The sequence below is a fragment of the Centropristis striata genome, chromosome 16 (assembly GCF_030273125.1).
Source record: "Centropristis striata isolate RG_2023a ecotype Rhode Island chromosome 16, C.striata_1.0, whole genome shotgun sequence".
Lineage (NCBI taxonomy): Eukaryota > Metazoa > Chordata > Actinopteri > Perciformes > Serranidae > Centropristis > Centropristis striata.
Window position 1 is genome coordinate 30141958 of NC_081532.1, and position 17931 is coordinate 30159888.

The window sequence follows — 17931 nt, forward strand, 5'->3', positions numbered from 1 at the left end:
CCCATCACATCCCTGTGAAGGACTGAGATGTGGAGAGTGTAGTCTGTTAACATGCTGAGAAACATCAGATTTCCATTTGTACCTTGTTGAGCATCAGTGAACCACTAAGGAGGCTTTTCATTGAACTGAACCTTTGTAGAAGAAACACAAAGGAACTGATCACTCAAGATGATCTGAGAGCAGTGAAGAACATGTTGATGAGTGAAAGCTGTTCCCTGCAAAGTATTTTGACCAGTATGACTCCCATATAGCAGCCCAGCAGATAATATAAAACACACCAGCACTAAGCCTCCGTCCCTCCTCTCTTCACCTCTCTCCTGGTTGCTGGGGGGACTGGTCAGCAGCTGGAGGAATGTGTTGTGGGCCAGAGTTGTAGCCGTAGCTTGGGACCAGCTCGGGGGGAGCGCCATCCCACCCAACCCCAGCCACTCCGCTCTGCCCAGGCAGGGAGGCTGGCTGCGGGAATGCCGAGACCAGGAGGGGAGGAATTTCAGCGTAGGACCTGCCAGAGAAATGCCATGCGGGGAGCGATGAAGAGAGAAACCTAGATAGAGAGAGAGAGAGAAAAGGAGATCTCAGCCAATTGAAACGCAGCCTGTCAGTGTCATTTCAGTTTTGTAGGATGCTTACTGATGATGGGCCAGTTGCTGAATGAGCTGGGTGCCACACAGACACAGTGGCACCGCATCTGACTCAGATCTTTCGCAGATGGCTCGGGGTTCTGTGGGCGTAACGGAGGTAGCTTGAAATAAAGTCAGTGCATTTTAAACACATTATTGTTTTACACTTTCAGTGTAAATCATCCATCTGTATTAACCACCATCTGTCTCTCCAAGACATGAGCATGATCACATGCACTAGTTTTGTGTAAGTACATTTTAAATCAGATGGTGTGCATCAGTGTGTGCATGTGGCGGACAGGGAGAGTACAAAGGGAGGGGTGCTCGAAGGCCCAGTGTACTTGCCAAAGTCTTTACGGCGCCCAGAGAGCCATGCTGCAGCATCATGGTCCACAGCATGGAAAGACATGGGGCAGATGGGTGCAGTGTAGCAGCACAACCTCCCCCTTCTCCTCCCAAATGTGAGGCAGCAGTGGTGGGAATGGCACAGTGTGAGAGGGAGCCTGGGTTCATGGCTGAAACAGAAAAGCTGTTGGAGGGGCATTTGGGGGCTGGGGGAGAGTGGGGGCTGAAAGCTGTTTTAAAGGGGGGGGCTTTGGAGAAGTTGGTGGGGCCGGCATCCTGCAATGGAGAGGGAAAGCCAGTCCCCCTGTCACATCCCTTTGAAATCCAAGTGCAGGGGCACGAGCCCAGGGAGGAGTGGCAGCGTGGCCCAGCGCCTGGGCAGACAGGCAGTCACCGCACTGGGCCACAGTCCAGCTCGCCTCGCCTGGCCCCTTCCCACCCCAGCCCACCCCGTCTGGCCCAGGCTTACGGGAGTCAGGCAGCCGACCCCCAGTGGACAGGCCGGAGCCCTACACTACTGCGTCCCATCTCTGAGCCCAACAGCGGCAGCGTCCACCGGGAGAGAGGGGGGGGGTGTGGGTACCTCCGCTGCCTCACAGCTCCTCCTGCACCCAGGCCTCTGGATGAGGGCCCAGCGGAGTCTGCTGCTGATGATAACCCCCACCTCACCACCAGGCCTGTCTGCCTTCAGGGCCTGCGCAGGTCCACACATCCCCATGGCAACAGTGGCAGGGCCGTCCACACAATGTGAGTGGGCAACAAGCCAAGTGCTGCCAAATTGGGATGAGGGAGAGACATTTTGGGAGAATGCTCAATCCTGAATCTTTTCACCTTTATTTTGTCTCGGGGTAATCGTGTTTTTGGCTCCAGTGATCTAATATCAGAGACTTGGACAGCATTTGTTGTTTGAACAGTAGTCAACAGCAGCAGAGACAACCACACTTTTTTGTGAGGTTCTCCACCACTGTTACTTCTGCCACTCTTTAGGCTGTACATTTTCACTTGTCAATTTCTTTACAGCGACGCCAGGCATGTATAAAACTAGGCCCTCGGGCAGAATTGACCCAATACATTCTGAAGCATTCGCTGTGTGTTTAAAGAGACCTTGTCATGGCAATATTAAGCCTGCGTAAACACAAGTAGTTCAATGACATTCACAGCAGCCACCTAAAGTTGATTCCCCACCCACTCTAAGCCACTGGGAAGATACTGTATAAGTGGTTGGGTGGTGTTTACTGAAAGTGGATATCTGCTGTTTGTTTTGTTGTTCTGCTTTCCGACCGTAAACACTGCATAGATTTCCTTGAGTGGTGTTTGAAACGCGTATGTGTGTGTGTGTGCCATGTGTTATATTTGCTGATAACAGGATTTACTCAAATTGCGAATCACCAGTTGAGAAAGGTTAATTGTCAGTGCAACTGGTAGAATGGGTACATGCAATAATTATTAGTCTAAGTTGCTTTATTATTTAGGGACGCTAATTAGGCATTAACTGTGGTCCCCTTTTTGGATCACAACTTCAAATGCATGTCAAATTGCATTAAGTTCACTTTGACATCCATTAATCAAACTAAAGGAATGCTGTTTTGTAGATGTCCTTAGTGTGTTTATTATTATGAAACCGATCTGTTCTTGAGGTATTGATCAGAAAATTAGCAGAGGGATTTTCAGAAATTGCTCAACGCGGTGCATCCTCAATTTACTCGCTGTGAGGACAATACACTTTATGTGTTGTTTTGGGTGCTGGTGGTTTTAGTTTGGTAATTTAAGCTTGCATTAGGAAGGATATTTGATGAACAAAAACCCCCACAAATACTTGATCTGAAGTTTATTCCCAGTCACATGGGTTATTACCCCTCTTAGAAACACAAGGTTTGCTCTATGTGCCACCCATGTGGATGAGGCTGGCATGAGTCTGGCACTAAGGTGAGGTGGAAAGTGACAAGGAAAGAAAGCAAGAGATCAAGGCATGACTGCCAGTGCATGTCATTGCCCTACACTCTCATCAAATAGCCCCGTGCTGCTTATGTTGCTGCCCAGACGCAAATTAATTTGGACGCCTGGAAAGACTGCAGAGCCCAGGACTCATCTCTGCCCTTTAAAAAAGAAAAGACACCAGCGGAGAGCACTCTTCCAACAAGAGGGGGGGGCAGGGGCCGAGTGAGGGGTTTTGATGGATTTCAGCGGAGGGCAATACAGTGTCTGGAATAAGATGGGAGGGTACAGAGGACACGGTTGAATGTGCTTGTCCTGCTATGATGACAAGATGGCTCAGCCACCACTGTGCCACCGGCCTCCCCTTGCTTTCTTCCTCCCCTCACTCCCCCTGGTACTCCCCCCTCAGGGCACCAGTGAAGTAGAGGGGAGTGCTGAAGGAAGAAGGAGGAGGGGGGTGTAGGAGCACTGTCGGTTAGCCGCCGTTTAATCTTCTCCTTGGCTCACTGCAGATTCTTTCACTACATGCCCCACTCCCTCTTCTCCCCAAATCTGTACCTGCTCATCCCTGGGCCCGCTTTACAGGGGGGCTCTTGATCAGTGAGGTGATGGAGAATGGCCCTCGTCACACACTCCAAATAGGATCGGATTGCCTGGGAGTAAAAGGTGAGAGCTTCATGGAGCTTGGTAAAAATAGAAGAGGTTGTGGTGGTGTTGCAGGTTGGGGGGGGGGGGGGGGGCTCCCGCAACCAGACACTACCAAGAAATGAGCTCTGTTTGAGATGGAGTGTCCAGGGCTTTAGAGGGGTTTGTGCCGTCGCAGAACAACCCCAAAACCCCAGTGCATGTGTGCTGGTAAGAGGTTTGGCCAAGAGAGGAGGGGAGCAAGGCGGAGGTCTTGTTCCTGACCGGCATGTCGTTGGCATGTCGTTAACCTCCCGGGGCTCAGGGGAAAATAAGCAAGCCTCTGTGCGCTTAAAACTCAGGCTTCGTTTGTAAGGGGCCTGGGGAGAGCTGGACCCCTGCTAGAGGACAAGGTAACAAAACAGCAGCATGCTGACTGAAGGAGGGATGGACACTGGAGTAAAGGGTTAAATAAGAACACATGCTGGGTCACAGACCAGCTCCCTGGGTTCAGTATTATACAGTTAAGTGGCTCAAATGAAGTGTTTGGATATTCTGGAGATCCTTCACACCTCAACACTTTAACACAATACTTGATCCCATTGATCTTGTCCTTTTTCTATCAGTGGTGATACAAGTATTCAGCTCTTCTAGTAAAAGTAGGAATTCCCCAGAGTAAAGTACTTCATTACAAGTAAAAGACCTACATTCAAATTTGTATCGAAGTAAAAGTACAAAAGATCTTTAAGTATCAAAATAAAAGTACTCCTTTTGCAGAGAGATGCTGCCTGTGATTATTACATAAGCTATGATATGCAATCTTTTTCAGTGTGTAAGTGGCATTTTAATGTGGTGCTAATTATAAAGTAATGTGTTCCAAAAACATACCTGCATTACTGCGTATCACCCGAAAGAGAAGAAAACTTTAGCTTTAACTACTGTTAGGTAGCCAAATGTTTAAATATTTTATAAAATGATCACTCATTATGTATGTAAAACTGTAATTGGATAAGTAAGTTTGGCTATTAGATAAATGTCCAATATTGTGTGGTGGCATAGCTCAATATATTATAACAATTGTTCATTTTGTGATGAAAGCACCAAATTTGGCAGATGTGTTGATAAATATATTGGGAACAAAACTGGATATTGGGCCATCACAAACTCAGACCCTGGTTGCCTGTTTGCTACCAGCAGTTGGTTAAACATTCCTATCCCATAATGGACATAATCTAGATCCTATAACCCTGAGAACCAAATAAAATACACATTCACAATTTTACGGACTTTTACAAAGTAATTTGTCATCTCATTATATAATAATTTTTATCATATTGTACCTTGAATCAGTAAAAACTGTTGTATTTTCTGTGCATTTTTGTCAGATGGTGGATGCTAGAGCAAATGTGGTACAGATGATTTTTAAAAGTTATTACTAACTTTTGATGAGTAATATGTATGCACTTTATTTTGCATGTTTACAGACACTCCCGTTCAATTTTTAAGCATTTCCAATTTGAGTATTAAATGTACAGAACGACCATATAGGGTAGAGGGACGTTGAAACTATTTTTTGGGAGGTTGTGCGGTGGACCTCAGAGCCTCTAGGGGGGTGGAATATTTGGTACATTTTAAAGTGAAATGCATCACTCTGGTGCACTTTAAGAAGCCAAATTGTCAACTATCTGACAAATAGCCTAGACTGAATGTACATAATGTTCCCTAATATATATATTTCTGGTGGAAAGTTAGATGAGAAGATTGATACATCTGATATTTAAGAGCTGTATCAATCTTCTCCCAGAGATTTTCCAAAATGTTGAACTATTCCTAATAATATAATAAAATTGTAAAACGCAAGAAAAACTGTACTTAATTGTACTTAACCACAGTATTTGAGTAAATATATTTAGCTGCATTATTGATTTTGTTTGTGCTGCATTTAAAAAAAAAAAAAAAAGTGCCATTGCTTACACTACACACAACAAACAAAGTGCTATAGGCCATTGTTGTTTCTTTGCACTCTGCTTTCATTCTAACAGGATAATGTACTGAGTGATGTTTAATTCTACTACATAAGGCTGTAAATGTTATGAACAACATGAACAGAAAGTACTGTACTTTCTGCAGCCTGTCATCTAATATTAATGCTTAATGTTTACCGCCATCACATAACAATAGTGAATAAGAAAACTAACATGACTATTTTCTCTTTGTTTCGAGGTTCAAAGTATGTGTTTCAGTGTGAGGCAAGTTAATGAGATGGAGTACAGAGGAGGAAAAAATGGGCAGTGAGAGTCAGAACAAGAGGTTGGTAACTCTTGCTTAGTCTTGTGATCAAACACCAGTGGTGACACTACAAACTTCTATCCCCTCTTTTCAGCATTTCTCCTTTCCACCCCCTTTCCTTTTCTACAGTAGTAATGCCCCTCACTATTTTTCTACATCTTATCCCTTTTAATTAGAAAGCAAATTCTGCAGCCTGGAGAGACCTAATCCCCTACTACCCAACAATGCACAGAGTGGCTTTGAACAGCCGACCTGCAGCCCTCAACCCCCAATGCCTCAAATTCCCCCCACACTGCTGGACCTTCAAGGGGGGAAGGGGGCCTTTTTTTTTTTCTTCCCAGAACATTATTACTGAAGGATACATGTGCTGCAGTATTTGCAGAACTACATATTTGCATTTTAGGAATGTTAACGGTAATTAACAACTAAGTGACACATGTGACAGAAACGATACAAGTGTATGCCAACCCGGTCTATCTCCCCCATGAGAGATGTAGCCTCAGCTGATTTGCATATATATTAATGTCCCTTATTGTATAGATTAGATCCCATTAGTTGTGGTGATTCTGGTAGAAGGTGCAGTCACGAGGATGCTTAAAGTCTCGTTATTATGTTAAAATGATGGTTAAATTGTCGGAGGGCGAGTAAAAAAAGAAGGGGTTATGGCACTGATGCAAGGTTAAGGGTGATTAGACACCCTGACCATGCTGACAATAGGCTGAGATTAGATTCTAAAAGCCCCACAAAAAGGAAAAGGCCTCTCTAAAATAAAACTCCATTAGCCGTCTGTGCATTGACACTGCTTGTATCTAAAATTACCAGCTTTCATTTCTTAATAAAAGTATATCTAGATGGAGCACATACATGGTCTGCTGAAATTAAATTCTGGCTTCATTCCTGGTGTCTGAGTGCTTTACATGCACTCCGGCAGTTAATATAAGGCCAAAGTGATCATTTACTGAGCTGTTTGTCAGGAGAATTATGAAGCTGTCAGCGTCTGCTCTTGTGCCATCCGTGGAAGGAGAGGTCATCTGATAGCAGCAGTGATGAGAGAGAGGAGGAGGAAATCAGGCGCACAGACGCTGACAATGGCAACAGTTTAATCTACTGATTGCTGCTCTTGATTTACAAGAGAGCTGAAACATTGGAAAGTTAGATTTAGACTCTTTGTGCGGCGCTGCCTCCAGTGGCTGGTGCTCTGCTCCACCTACAGTGTACTTCCTTCAGTACTGTAGAGGCAGATGGAGTCAACTTAAATGCACGGTTTGCTGTTTCTCTAAAAAAAACTGCCCCGCACCAATCCTAGAAGAATGTCTCCCATACCAACCTTTCCCATGTTAAGACCCAACATGCATTTTCTAAAGGCCACGAAAACATAAATAACACATTGTCCAGGTGTCTCTACACTTTTTCATGGGAAATAGCAGCAAAGTGGGCGGTTGTTGTAATGTTACAATAATCTTATGACAGTCTTCTCAGTTCTTCATTAGTTTTACGACCAAATTTCCTGGACTATTTGCACTGCGCAGTACTATTGCCGGCACACCATTTCAAATGTTTGAAAGAGATCCGGTCAAAATAACTCACTGTGCTAAGTTAAGTTGACACACTGAAATTTACATCTAACTGAAGTGACTTGCAAACCTGAGTTTTAATGATGATAAAAATTAATAATTCATTATGTTAAGTGGAAGTAAATTGTAGAAAGAAGTTATTATGACTAATTGATCAGATCCTTTTTTACAGTGTAGCTACTAGAGCCCAATTTCCAACATATTTATTTCTGAATTAATTATTGTTATGATTCCTGTTTGCCTGCTCCTGTTTTTCTTGTCCAGCCCTAGTCCCTGTCTCATGGGAATCCCACAGGAATCCCGGGAACCACAGGATTCCTGAAAAAATGTTAGCCTCTCCTGGTGAGTCCTCTTTTCAACAAACACACCTTAAATGAGAAAGAGTAAGAATGAGAATAAACCCAGGTTTTAAAATTACACAATTGAAGGTTTGCCCTTGGAACAAAAATATAGTTGGGGAAAATATATTTTAGCATAATCTTGACTAAAAGAACCAGATTTCATGCAAGTAAATTAGAATATCTGCTATTCCTCAATCACTTACTGCAGGGCCACGCCCCTGCATGCACTTTGCAATGGACCACACTTTTGAGCCCAGAGCACAAAACCATAGAGAGCAAATGAGATGAGTACTTTGGTCGGCTAACCCAGAAGTTAGCATCGCCATGGGGTCTGTTGAGAATTCTCCTATGGGATTTTTGCATTGGATTTTTGATCATTGCAGAAAAAAAAGTTCTGTGGCAAACACACATTTCTGATGCTGACACGGTTTTTCAGCAGGATAATGTTCATAAATGAACAGCACTTTTATAATGTTTGAAGCATTAATGCTTAATCTAGAATAATTTAACAAACTACTCCATGGTCGCATGACGACACAATCACTACTGTTATGGTTCAGACGCCCTCTGACAAGATAACCAGCGGTTTTGACAAGCAGTAGCATAATATATTGTTTATTAAATTCATTTACAGTCTGCAAGAGCACTAACGTGAATAATATTTAACTGTACGTTAATGTTTTTGTTGTTCAAGTTCTTAAGTTTAACTTCCCATGGAAAGTTTCTGGAAATATACCGAATTACCAAAATTTCCCACCCCTTTGCAACCCTATTGTTTGATGCTTACTTTTAGTAGAAGTCATCTCTACACTTAGTATTTTTTTTAAACACGTCCCCATGTGAAATCAAAAGTCACTGTTGTCATTTTAAGTTTTCAGCCTGTTCTCCCATCAAAAACGTCAATATAGGTTGTGTGTACAGGCACCGATTGACGGCAGAGCAAAGTTAAAATGGAGGCCGGCGTAGTGGATGGGTGGAACAAACGGTGGACTTTCACCTCTTCTGTCGTTTAGGTTGGAGAACTTGTTAAAAGTTTTGTATCTTTACTTCTGTGCATAGTAAATGGTAATGGTAAATGGACCTGCACTTATATAGCGCTTTTCTAGTCGCTTTGCGACCACTCAAAGCGCTTTACACTACAGACTGCGCTCATTCACCCTTTCACACACATTCATACTGGTGGCAGAGGCTACCCTAAACGGTCCCACCTGCCACCATTCATTCACACACCGATGAACACAGCATCGGGAGCAATTTGGGGTTCAGTATCTTGCTCAAGGGTACTTCGACCTGTAGGCTGCGACGGTCAGGGATCGAACCACCAACCCTTCGGTTGGAGGCCAACCGCCTCCATTTGTTTTTGCAATCTAACCATGTACTTTCCCCCCTAACCTTAACCCTCGTAGAAGGGTGTACAGCTCGTCGTTGCTGTACACCTTTTGTCCTCGGGGTTCTGACCAAGGACAACACAAGGGTTAAGTCATTCGTTTTGTTGCCTAAACCAAATAAAACTGCAGTGAATGTGATGTTGATCTCCTGCCTGCAGTAGAGGCAATCCTGTGGGCTGTATTTCAGGAACAAATGACCTCTGAGGTTGTATGATATAGACTCTAAATGATACAACCTCAGAGGTCATTTGTCATCATCAAGTCCTCTAAGATTTAGAGGACTTGATGATTTGTGACACATGGACTACATGAACACACTGGTATGGACCTTTAAGTCGATTCAAATTGATGATTAAGTGAAGTTACGACTTTTTGACATGATTTTGCATCAAATGATGTGTGCCCTGATGATTACTTTTAACCCTCCTGCTATGTTGCGGGTCAAATTGACCCATTTCAAAGTTAAAAAAATCAAAAAAAAGAAGTACTTTTTAAAAAATAAATAATCAACATCATGTAAAACCGTTGTATTTTATATGTAGGTCTTTTCAATGAACATAAAAAGAAGTTTTAATGTGCATTTTTTATGAAAGAAGAGTGAATTATCCTCATTGAACTATGATCTGTGAGATAAAGAACATCATTGCACTAAATATTGATTGAGATGGTTAGTAATGGAGATATGAATGAAATATAAACAATGTTTATCGTGATTTTTTTATGTTTCTGACACTTTTGGATAATTAAACATGCCTCGGGTCAAATTAACCCATGAACATTATTGCTGTTCCTGAGAAACGAACAAAACAGGAGGGTTAAACAATGTGCCGCAAAAAAGGCCAAACACATAGATATACTGAAGCTATAAGTACTTTGTGTGAAGATTTATGAATCCGTTTTAGAACTGTGAAAAAGGGCATTTTGGTTCAAATGAAAAAAAAAAGATGAAAGAAAATCTCTGTCATGAATGAATAAATTGGGCCTGTGTGGAGAACTGGGTAATTTGCAGACTACATTCTTCAGAGCTGCGTTTGTTCATTTTCAGTCTTTCAGCTCCGTCACCTCTCTCCTCTCACTGTAACAATGTTGTCTTACAGGAATTCAGAGTTTTATTGACATAATGAATGATCTTTCAAAGGAAACACCGATTACATGAAATAACTTAATTTAGCTTCCATATTAATCATTGCTCGACTAATTAACATTGATAGAGATGCCCTGAGCAGGGATAGTGCGAGTGTGTGTGTGTGTGTGTGTGTGCTGGGAGATGAGGGCATTCTCCCACTTCCATTTGCTTAAAGCTCAGAGGATCTTTTTTGCATCCCGTCTCAATTAGTTACTCACGCTGTCACTCTGTCTGTCACATCCTGGTGTGTCACACTGAAACAACTGTGGAGTGGGCCGCCTGAGATGAACAAACAACAAGTCTGAGCATGAGCGTTCAGCAAGAGAGCGTGGGTCACACTCTTGCCTAAGGCCACCATATTCCTTTCCTACTCAAGGGTTCAATTTTCAGAAAGCTACTTAGGTATTATTCTAATCCCTACCCAAGCTTTTCCCCTCCCTCAAGGCCAAAAACTCAGGTTACCACTCTGGACACTTGATCGGGCGTTGTGCTGAAGTTTGAAGCCGTGCTTTAGTTAGTTACAACACTGTGTGTGGCATAAGAAGACAACAACGGCAGGTTTGATGTGCTCAAACTGTCAAATGCATCACAACTACAGTGTTGTGGAGCTGTGGCTGTTTAGGAGCCATTCTGTATCTGATGGAGAAGGCGCCAACTTATTAATAAAACATCATCTCTTAATTTGCTATAACAACACATTAGCATGACAAAATCAATGGCTTTGATTCTGTATTCATGTATTTCTCTGAGCATATTTGCCGATCTCTTGGGCCCGTGCACGCTCTGAGTTGCTGTTTCCTGCTGCAGATGGGGGTGGGGGTGCAGCAGAGGTCATGGTGAGGACTGTTGGGAGTTGTGGGGACGTGCGCCTCTACGGGATGTTTTTCTCTTGTACAGTTTTGTTGTTTAAATGATTTACAAACTTAATTGGCATCCCTGGGGGAAGGCTGCCAGCTGTCTGCCTGATGGCGAGGGTTTCTAATTTGGTGCATGGCGAAGGCTAGCTGCCGGGGTAGCTAGCAGAGCGGAGCAGGGCGCGCAACACGCTACACATGGCCCGATCAAGCCCAGAGTTTGTTTGTTTTTCCCTCGTTTGTTCAGCAACAGACATTGCTTCACCGGGAGAGAGTGTAACAGCTGCTATCTAACAAGCAGAGTGCAGAGAGAGTGCTCGGCCGTGATGGTTTGGAGAGAGCTGGCTGACCACTGGTGGAGCTGGCCATCATGCTCTGCTACATTATCAATGCTAACTTGTAACATAATCCATTTTCCTTTTAAGTCACACTTAAAGTAGGATTTTAAAAGTTACTGACAGTAGTTTAACAAGGTCTCTGAGCTGTCACTTCCTCTCCACAGCACACTCTGTGTATCTAAACTGCTTTTTTACCTTTCACTCAGCGACTCTCAGGTGGAGCTCCAGCTTGGTAAGTCCTCCTCTCCAACTACAGCCGATTCTTTAAAATTTAACAATCTGATGCCACTGAGGGATTTCAAAGGTCAAGATACCAATTTAAAAAGTCAAACTAAGCTTGATTTCTGCTTTAAGCACTTATTCATATAATAGAGTGGAATAAAGAGCTCAGAAGTATTAAAGGTTTAGTTGGGAATGATAGAAGATAGGAAACTGCTGACGCTAGAGTAGTGCTCTTTAATCAAGGACTTATTTACAAAAATGTAATTGCAAAGACAAAAACACAAGTTTCATAAACTTTCAGTACTGCATATATATTCCAGTTTGAGTATTCTGCAGTTGTTCCAGTAAAGTAAAAATCATAAAATTCCACATAGGAGTGAGTTCTTTTGCAAAAACAGATGAAAGTCATTCCTAAAATGAACGAACACCACCATTTTTTAAAAAGTATATCTTTATTAGTAATAATGCTTCATGTATTATTCACATATACAACATTTTCTCCTTTTAAAAAAACAAACATTTTAAATGGATATATAAATTGGAGAAACAAGTATACATTACAGTAATTAAAAAATGATATAGAAAATAACACAAGAAATAAAAATGGCAAAACAGACAGCAAAACCTCGAGATAATCGAGAAATGGGGTCCATATCTAGGTCCATTTCGTATGTGGCTTGTGCATGGCACGAAGGTGTGCATCCTTGATTTTGAAGATTTTTGAATTCATTTTTCAAAATATGATTATTTACGTAGGACGTGTTGCAGCATTGCACTGTTTCTGATTGGATGCCTTTTACGGGAGCTCCGCCCCATTGTGTGACGGGCCTACACCTGGTCAGTAACACAATTCACTCTGGATTTCCACGTCTGACTCATCTCATCTGTAAGTCTATTTAGCCTACCTATCTTTCAGAGTTTTAAAGAGTGCTACAAGGTTTGATTTTCCAATAATATTCAAATAGTTTCAAGCAAATATCAATGTTCAATGTGCTAGATGGTGTGCGTACCTTATGAAAAGTAAGTGTTTTATGGAGTTGCAGACATTGTATTGTGGCATGTAATGTACTAATACATACTTCCTATGGGCACTGCACTAGTATGATAAAATAAACCAATTTTCCATCTGGACCAGTATGTCAAATATTGCAACCAGCATCATTTTGATTGATATTCCTTTGAGTGCACAATAAAAAAAAAACATTCTTTCTGAAAATTAACAAAACAACCCAAGACCAGTATATTCCCTGGCTTGCACACTCAAAGAAACACAATTTAGGAAAATAAATTCAATGGAAATTGTTCATATAGTGTAGTTGTGAATACATTAAGTGAAGATATTGTTTAAAAAAACTATAAAACCAGACAGTACTCTTTGGGAATCACATACTCTATCTAGAAAACATGGATGATGATAACCAGCAGAACTTCACACCTTACATACACCACACAGACACACACACACACACACACACTGCCCCTCCAGCTCAGCTAACAGAAGTGAGCCCTGCTGTAGTGACCTGTACAGCAGGGTGGGCTGAGGCTTGCAGAGGCCAACCCTGCCAGTGAGCTCAGTCTGTAAGACATGTTGACTCTGTGCACATTATCACCAATGCATGGCGCTGCATAGTCACACAGGATAATTGGCCTGCAGTGGCGGCACAGCAGCGGGAAATGTAAAAGTTGCTGGTTTTTCAAGGGTAAACAGGACTCGTCTCCCTGACAAGGTGGTGACACGGAGCGATTTATAAACACGCTCCGGGGGGAAGAGGGTACATATTCATGACGGGGTGTCCACTTTCTGAAATCAAAACCAGCCTCTTGTTGGTGTTGTATTATATTCTGCTTTGGTATATTTACAGTATTACAAGGCCATGTTTCTGAGAGGTATGTGAAGAATAACTTATCTGCAGCAGAAGTGGCATTAGATGCAGAAAATGTGCTCCTGTGGTGCCCAGAAGTACAGAGATACAGAGGCTCTCTGTTTGTGCATTTTCTGCAGTCTGGCTGAGGACAAATGTCCCACAAGAGATGCTTTTCCTCTCTATGTCCAGCCTGGTTTCCTAACATCTCAAACTAACAAATTACTTTTACCCAGGAGACTGCTGTTTGCATCCAATGTGAAGGGAATATCAACGTTGAGTTATTTATACTCATTTTAACCCAAACCATGATCTTTTACTAAACTTTACCAAGTAGTTTTGGTGCCTAACTAAACTGTGACGTTACACAATCTTACCCATGTTTAAAACTGGGCCTGTAATCCAGGAGAAAATATGTTTGTTGCAGTCAGGGAATGTCATTTTTAGGAGACAGGGTTGCTACGTCCCTCGCGATTCTTTAACTGTCCAGGTAAACAGACACAAAGACTGGTCAAGTGTCCTCTTGTGCCGGGGGTTTAACTTGTTTAACAAATCCAAGAGATATTGCTCGAGTGCCCTATCAGGAGATGATTAACAGCTGCAACCTCTCTACTATAGATGGGCTACTTTGCAAAGATCTTGGCGCAAGGCCCATCAATTTTTTTTTTCATCCACTATTTTTTTTCTCAAACAAGAGGCCGGATGTGGAGGATGTAGAGGATCAAGGGATCTAAAGCTTAGTAAGAGCGCTGCATTCATGATGCATGTGGCCGGGACTGGAGCGAACATATGCTGAGGTCTTTATTGGCATTCTAGAGGAGATTGGAGGGACAATCAATTAGCCATGAAGCTGTGGGTCCCCAGGGGCTCTTGGGATATCCAAATGACTTAGTGGCCGTACACACACCAAGATGCTAATTGACTGGGCTTGACTTCATGGGCAAATGCTATTGGGTAAATATTTTTACATTACTTTCCTAAATTTTAAGTTCACCTCTTCTCTTCCATACATAAATACCTCACAGTATAATGTCCCACTCTATGTGACCTACGTTACTGTGCCCAAATCTTTATTGAAACTGAATCAGGTGGTTGTGTACACAAGTATCAAACCCTCCTGTTATGTTGCAGCTCAAATTGACCCATTTCAAAGTTGAAAAATGTAAAACAAAAAGTTTAAAGTATTTTTTGGAGATTAAACTTCTTCTGCTTGGCATTATTAGTGTGATCAATACATAAAATGAAAATGGTTCATTTCACATATTTGCATGTTTATATTCATAGATACTAAGGTGAATTGTGTTAATTTAATTAACATCACTTCATAAAAAAAAAAGTTAAATAAAATGTTCAAAAAATCAATGTAACATAATACCATTGTATTTTATATGTAGGTATTTCCAATGTTCATAAAATAAGTTTTAATGTGCATTTATTATGAAAAAAGAGTGAATTATCCTCATTGAACCATCATCCGTGAGAGGCAAAGAACACCATTGCACTAAATATTGATTGAAATGGTTAGTAATGGAGTTATGAATGAAATATAAACAACGTTTATTGGGATTTTATAGTTTCTAATAACATTGGATAATTAAACATGCTTATTAAGGTTATTGCTGTTCCTGAAAAAACAAACATAACAGGAGGGTTAAAAAAAACGAACAAAAAAAACAAATATCAACCTTAACCTTGTTGTTTTGTTGCCTGAACATAACCAAGTAGTTTTTAATTGTTGCACTGCTTTTGGGAGTCAGCTTTGAATCTCATTGTACATGCATATAGAGACAATAAAGGCATTCTATTCTATTCTTTTAATTTCACAACATTATTTGCATGTTTAAAACTGCGACTCAGTGCATCAGTACGTTTTCTTCCCCCAAAGTTTTATTACCGCCACAGTAGGGAATGGGACTGGTTGCATCGGTTCAGGAAATGTTCAGATTCAGCATATCTGTGGTTTGCAGAACCGAACAAAGCCAACATTCTGGTTGCAAAAGGATGACTCATGAATCGACAGGTGCAGGTGGATAAAGGGACCATGCAGAAGGTGTCTGAACCTGGGTGGCACATTCAAACCTGGTGTTAGTGTAGCTGCTCGTGACTTTAATTGGCCCTGTAATGGTCTAATTGATAAGTGTTGTGTGCAGGACAGGGAGGGGGCAGAGGGGTTGCAGGGCACCCCTGGCTGCGGTGCAGACTTGAGAGGAGCATGCAGGGGCAGTGCTGATTATTCAACATGTTTCTCTAATCCCAGCCCTTGTGGTAGGAACCTGTGAAAGAGCCTGGTCTTTGTGCCGGGGGGCTAATCGTGTTTTGGAAACGCCGATCGAGGCTAATCTTCTGGCCTGCCTCTAATGTGGAGCCGCTGATATCCTCTGCTGCGATAAATTAAGCTACTTATTAATCTAATTATGGCACATTCATCCCCACAAACTTTCATGTGACTTGGAAAGCCCCCTTCACCATTAACTCCCACACCCCTCCATCCTCCCCTTCTCCAAAACCCAGATCTTGAGACTGACTCCCCTCTCTCTCTCTCAGACTGCCTGGCCCTGGCCGGCCCAATTAGGAGCCCTCAGGATCTTGCTTCTAACGAGCCTCCAGGCTCCAGTCGGCCTCTCCACACAGGCTGGGGTCAGTCTTCTCCGCCTCCTTCCCCCCCGCTAAATCTCCACCTGCTTTATTCTGTTCATTAATCATTTTTGGTTTCCCCCACTTTGGAGGGCGGTGGTCTCAAGAGTTTTCTTTTTCTCTGGTATTTTTACTCATCACCACAGTTATACTCATTATGTAAAAACCATAGCTTCCTAGTTTTGCTTTGCTGCTTTTCCTCCATGTGCTCCACCCAGTCATCCATGTTGGCCATCCTGTGAACCCTCTCTACATTTTGTCATCATCTTAACTGAACTTCCTAATGGTCTCCCTTCCTGTGAGAGCAAATCAGGCCTCTTTCCAACCTGCTTCAGGCCATGTGATGCCCTAACTCTCCACTGCTCGCAGCTTTGGGGTGCTTTCACAGGGTGCCATGGCTCCGTTAGGTGGGAATCTTGAGGAGCTGGGAAGCTCGCTGTGGGGAAGTGAGAGCAGGATGACAGGACCCTTCCCTCCATGGACAGTGACCCTGAAGGGAGATGAAAGAAGTTCACGTCTGCACTTTAGCAGCTCAAACTGGGCTGCAATCATCCGTGAAGGCTCTCTTACCCGTCCACCCCCGCTGTCTCTCGTCCGCACCTCTCCTACCCCTACCCCTCTTTCTTTGATTTCAGGTGAGGTGAAGAGTGTCTGTGTACCCTGGTATTTCGACTCCTCTTTCTCTTCGGCCCCTCCTCATCTCTCTTTTTCATTCTCCCTGAGGCTAGTGGGAAACGTTTCCTTTGCAGTATTTCACTTGCAACAGCCGAGCTGACTTTGTTGTCACCCAGAGCTGTGTGAACTTCCTCTTTGTTGCAGAAATGCTGATTGTTCCTGCCATTCAAATACAACCCTGTTTTGTCTTTTCTCGGAATGCAACAACATTTCTCTTTAATCTAATTCTCTGTCATACACGGCACCTCTCTTTATTGCTGCTGCGACATGACCCCACCATGGCCCTGAATAAATGCTTTCTATTCTTTCTTTATTTTTATTTAAATGTTTAAATGCATGCTGTATTTCTTTCTTTTTTTGCATTATTTAAAGCACTTTAAAATACCTTTGTGTATAAAATGTTCCATACTGATAAACGTGCCTACCGTAGCACACCTTCCACAGGTATAATCTGTGTGGCATTAACCTTCTAGTGCTCCCTTACTCAAGTGATGATGTGGATGTGTTGTTTCCTCAAAGCCAAGTGGAGGGGCGAGACGACAGGGAGGCGCTCGCTGTCATTTGTTCTTAGAAACAAAGGTTCTGTGCTGCTATCAAACTCCCATTAGATATGGAGAATTGAGTGTGCGGTCTGCACCACGTACCAAACAGCGAGGTGATAACACAACGCAGAGGCAGGCCAGGACGCTAATTGCATGCCGAATATTTATAGTCCAGACAATTAGCTGTTGCCTTTTATATGCAAAATAACAACAGCAGCAGTGGCAACAGAGAGAGGGATGGGGGTGTGGGGGGGGGTAAGTAATTAAGATGCTCAAAACAGGACAGGGACATGCAGGCTGTTGTGCTCTGATTTGTTGCTAACAAACACAATAATTAGCCTGTTATTGTGGGATAATGAAGTTGCCAGTGTCCTTTTCCCTCTGCCAAGTGGCATCCTGAACAAGGACGTTCCCACCACTGCTGCTGTAACTGTGGACAGGGCCCTGAGGACCAGGGTGTTGAGAAGTTCAGAGGTCACAGAGTGTGTCATAGATCTGTAGAGGGCTTTGGGTCAGGGAATAGTACAAGGTTTGAAGTAGTATAAGGTTTTACAGACTGCCA